The 5,611-nt window shown below is 31.5% G+C and overlaps 1 protein-coding gene across 3 annotated transcripts in view; it reads right to left on the bottom strand.

Moving 5' to 3' along the window:
- LOC106869971 (WW domain-containing oxidoreductase) overlaps positions 1–5,611 on the bottom strand; it is a 276,220-nt gene that overhangs the window by 199,740 nt on the left and 70,869 nt on the right. The window contains exon 2 of one of the 3 annotated variants that reach the window (XM_014915920.2): positions 4,284–4,393. The exons of the other annotated variants lie outside the window; for them this stretch is intronic. The gene's annotated coding sequence lies outside the window, so the exon portion shown is untranslated. The remainder of the gene's footprint in view (positions 1–4,283; positions 4,394–5,611) is intronic. 3 annotated transcript variants of the gene reach the window in all.

Genomic DNA, 5,611 nt, shown 5'->3' with positions numbered 1-5,611 from the left:
ATATATATATATATATATATATATATATATATATATATATATATATATATATATACATACATAGATGTATATGTGTGTATATATATATATATATATGTATATATATATATATACATATGAACATATATACATACACACACACACACACACACACACACATATATATATGTATGTGTGCAGTATGTAAGTATAAGCTAATATTTGAATGAAATTAAATGAAATTAATATGGAGGGGGGGGGACAAAATTAAAACAACATGGTTATTTTTAACCATCAAAAGAGTTTTCAGAATGAAATGAAACATAAACTATGGAACCAAATTTTTTGTTTTTTCATATTGAAAAAAAAAAAAAGCATTGATTTCTTTTTTTTTTTTGTATTCATTTTCATTGTTTTGTTTTTATTTTTAATACCACTGGCAAAACACAGTGCTTATATAAAAATAATTACATATTTTTCTCCCTGCTGCCCAAGCTAAACACATTCCCGAGACAGGAAAAAAAAAACAGCCACCTCCTCCACAAATAAATAAATAAATAACAGCAATATAATAGTAATAATAGCAATATTACTACTACTACTACTACTACTACTACTAATAATAATAATAATAATAATAATAATAATAATAATAATAATAATAATAATAATAATAATCCTTTCTACTGGAGGCACAAGGCCTGATATTTGGGAGAAGGGATTAAGTTGATCAGATTGACCCCAGTACGCAACTGGTACTTAATTTATCAACCCTGACAGGATGAAAGGCAAAGTGGATTTCAGTGGGGTTTGGATGAAGGGCTGCTGAGCATTGTGTCCAGTGTACTAATAATTCTGTCAGCTTTCTGCCTTAATTACGATAATAATAACAACAACAACAATAATAATAATAATAATAATCCTTTCTACTACAGGCACAAGAGCTGAAATTTTGGGGAAGAGGGTCAGACAATTACATTAATCCCAGTATTGAACTGGTACTTAGTTTATTGACCAAAAAAGGAAGAAAGGTAAAGTCGACCTTGACAGAAATTGAACTCAGGACATAAAGATGGATGAAAGCAGCTAAACTAAAATAGTGAAGCTGTTAACCCTTTAGCATTTAAACCAGCTATAATCCAGCCAAAAAATATTCAACCTGTTTTATGTTCACACTGGATTGATCTGACCTCTCGCACATGCCTTACAATGTCATTCTAGCGAAATCTTGAAGCCACAGGATAATGCACAATTAATTCAAAACATTGTGAATAAATAAGCATTACATTTCGATGAGGAGGAGGAGGAGGAGGAGGAGGAGGAGGAGGAGGAGGGTAATCTGAATTCTCTTCCAAAGACTTACTTAATATCATGGAAGGATTCCATGCTTATAAACAATTATAGTGACTTAGCATGGTGACAGACGGCTGGCTGGAACCAGTAAAACGGTATCATATTGACGTTCATTTTCCATTATTATTATTATTATTGACATCTTTTTTATGCCTTGCCTGTTGATATATTGATTACAGTTTCAGGTCATTTTGTCTCTCCAACTTAAAAACTGGCTCCACACAAATCGCACAAAAATAAAACTATAAATGTAATAAACTCTAATTTAAATATTTTAAAATTAATTTAAACACATCCAGGTCAGAGGTTAGAATGTTAGGAATTTGATTAACCCTTTAGCATTCAAATTTTTCTGTCCAGAGTAAAAATTTCTTTATTCACATTGTTTTGAATTAATCATGTCTCATAGCTTCAAGATTTCAATGATGTAATTGCTTATTTTTTTAGAATGACATTATAGGATAGGTTTGAGATGTCAGATCTGGCTAGTGTGGACATAAACGAGGCAGAAGACTTTGGCCAAATATGGTCAGTTTAAAAGCCAAATGGTTAAATAACAATGCAACCCAGATAGTTTAACCTTCAATCACCCACATTCTATAATATTTAACCCAAATTATCGTCTCATGTCTCTATTTTCCACTGCTTTTCAAAAACCTGTCCTTCTTTTCTTTCTACAATTTGTTTTCTCTCACCATGTTCACAAGTTTCAGTGTCCTGTTAAATTCTATCTAATTCTTAGTCTTATGCGAAGCAGGGTTGTGGATTATCATTGGTTGGTTTTCGCATCCAACCAACTCCTCTTTTAGTTTTCTAAAGAAAACTAAACAAGGAATTTATAAATTGCATCAAAATGAAATGCTTAAGATAAATAAATCTTTAACGATTGCATTGTTGAGAAAAGTAAGTTAATTTTTACCAAAGAATATCTGTCAAAGATTTACATCATATTTGATGCAGATGTAGAAAAAAATATTCTGCTGTGAGATTCTTTTGTGTGTTTGATCCAATCACGGTCAGGAATTAGCTCGTCGACCAAACAACATGTCGCAGAGGAACAAGGTAGAAGGGTAAAGATGGAACCTCTTCAGACACAATGAATGTTATTGTAAGATCCATTTAAGAATGAGGAAATTTCTCTCAGCAGTTTCTCCATGATCTGAGGCTATTTTCGAAAACATAAACATCTGATAAGTATAAGAGTAAAGTGAAAGAAGGCAGAGAGAGAGTTGACGACCACATAATTGAAAACAAAATTCTATTTTGGTCAGTAAACCGCAGAGATAAAACAATAATTGGAATGCTATTAAATATAGCAAAAACGAATGAAAAATGGAGGAAACAAAAACTGGAAAAAAAGGTTAGACCTTCAGATGTATCTTAATTTTGTTCTATGAAAACAAACATTCCGTATATAAAGAAAGGAGAATTTTTGGAAGAATAGAGTCTTGCAATAATTAAAATCCTTATTGAAAAAACAATATGTCAACATTTAAATCTTGTATGGCTTGAATGGAGAAAGAAGGGGGAGGGGGGAGGGGGAGAAGAAGAGACAAAGGAAGAGGAGGAGGAGAAGAAGAGACAAAGGAAAAGGAGGAGGAGAAGAAGAAAAAGAAGGAGGAGGAGAAGAAGAAGAAATATTTATATTTGTTGATACACATTAGAACACATGATTCTAGTATTGAAGTGGAACTAAATAACCAATGACGCAAATATATTAAAAAAAAAAAAAAGGAACACAAGAAAACAAACGATTGTGTATGTGTGTGTGGAGAAATATCTGAGATTTGCAACCTTCATCTCAAGGGATGACATCATGAAATTTTCTGTGGGTTTATTTTTATGTCAAAAGGAATAAAAATATTCTGCCTTAAGAGGAGGGCAATCACAATCATCATCAACAACAGCCAGCATTATGACATTCGTCAATATCATCATCATTATCATCAACATAATATTGATCATCATCATCATCATCTGCAATGATATTATGGCATTTAATTGTATCACCTGGTGTTGAAGGTAAAAGATGTCAATGCTGTATAATATTTCTGTGCCAACATGCCCACTGCATGTATGTATGTATGTATGTATGTATGTATTATGTATGTGTGTGTGTGTGTGTGTGTGTGTCTATGTGTATAAATACACACACATACACACAAACACACACACACACACACGCAAATACTGCATTAACTGGCCTATCACTGATGTATATATATTAAGTATGATACATAGATGACTATTTTAATCTAATTGTGAAGCAACTGTATATATTGGTTGTGTGTATGCATGTGTGTGTGTGTATACATAGTTGCTATGTCCTTTGATTAATTTTAATCCTTCAGCTATTTAATGTCTTTTTGGAGTCCTGCAATCACCTATATTATTGATTCTGTTACTATCACTTTTAAACTGTTACACTAGATAATAACAGAGTCAATGATATCTTCACAAATATTTTTTCTATGAATTATTTTTTCTCATGAATTATTTGCTCTGTATTGAACTTAAAAAGTCATATATATATATATATATATATATATATATATATATATAAACAATATATGAGTATATGCACATGTATGTACATACCTTCATCTACATGTACATATAGATACATATCTTGGTACATGAAGTTGCAAAAGAACATGGACAAAATGATAAACAAGGTACAACAAACAAGCAGGCCACATAGAGAACATATCCTTCATCAGCTGCCACCATTAAAACACTGGCGTTTCGAAGAGTTAGGGCAGGACACATCGTTAAAATGGCTCTTCCCACGAACGCAAATTAAATTTTTTTTTGTGGAGGATAGTGGCGGACGGAAAGCAAGACAGGAAAACGAAACGGTGAAATATACACACTCACACACAAACAAGTGTGTGTATGGAGACACATACACATACAAACAAATGTGTGTATACACACACACATATACTTACATACAGAAGGAGTCTTTCAGTTTCTGTCAACTCCACTCACAAAGCCTTGGTTGGTCTGAGTGCCATGTGGTTGAGTAGCAAACTTCTTAACCACACAGCCATGCCAATACCTTAAAGACATACATAATTATAAACTGAATTCAAATGGCAGTTACTCCAACAAGGTGCATTCACGTATATAACACTTCACACACCAAACGTACAAACAGATACATAGAAATTCATTTCCACAATGTCTTTCGACAGCGATGCGCTTAATGACATGTTTGTGTTTGAAGAGTGTAAAAATATTAATGAAAGCGCATACATAAGATAGCTTGAGTCCGACTGAGCACACGATCACTTCCTGTCCACCAAGAGACATACTTAATGAAATTCAGAAACTGTAAAAACAGCTGAGCTTTCAGTTGTAATGCTTAAACAAATATATATATATATATATATATATATATATATATATATATATATATATATACACATGTCTTAGCTAAGTAGAACGAGTGTACCTGTGTAATATTGATGTTTTGTTTGTTATATTTTTGTTGCTCTTTTGTTTGCTTGTTGTGAGTTTTTTTTTAAATATGTTTTTGTTGATATTTAGGCATGTAACAACCACTAAAACCAGCTTCTTATTACAGGAAGAAGCAGGAAACACAATCACTTGAATCATGACCATGTGAAGGAGACACACACACGCACACATAAATATGTGTGTATACATGTATATTTTTTGTATACATATATATACATACACACACATATATATACATAGATATATATATATATATACATAGATATATATATATTCATATATATATATACATTATATTTCTATAAACATATACAAATATATAAACATTTCTTTATATATACATACATATGCATATATTTACATCTTCATATATGTGTACATATACACGTGTGTGTATAAATTTACATATATGCAATGTATATGCATATATACATATATAAATGTGTACATATATATATATGTGTATATATTTATATATGTGCATATATATATATATATATGTGTGTGTGTGTGTGTGTGTGTGTGTGTGTGTGTGTGTGTGTATGAGTTAGAGGTTAAGGGACCATCTAAGCGATATCAAATATCCAATATACTACTGGGTGTGTACCTATGTATCTTTAACCAAGTGCTTTCTATTGCATGGCAATATTGCAATTGAATACTAGGTATGGGTGGGGGTAAACTGGAAATTTACCCAGGATTTATAAGGCAAATAAAAAAATGGAGAGGATATACAATCGACAACTATCAGCCAGAAAACATTTCATGATATCTATTTATCAAATGATAACAAACA

The sequence above is a fragment of the Octopus bimaculoides genome, chromosome 17 (assembly GCF_001194135.2).
Source record: "Octopus bimaculoides isolate UCB-OBI-ISO-001 chromosome 17, ASM119413v2, whole genome shotgun sequence".
Classification (NCBI taxonomy): Eukaryota; Metazoa; Mollusca; class Cephalopoda; order Octopoda; family Octopodidae; genus Octopus; species Octopus bimaculoides.
This window is presented reverse-complemented; position numbering and strand designations above follow the sequence as displayed.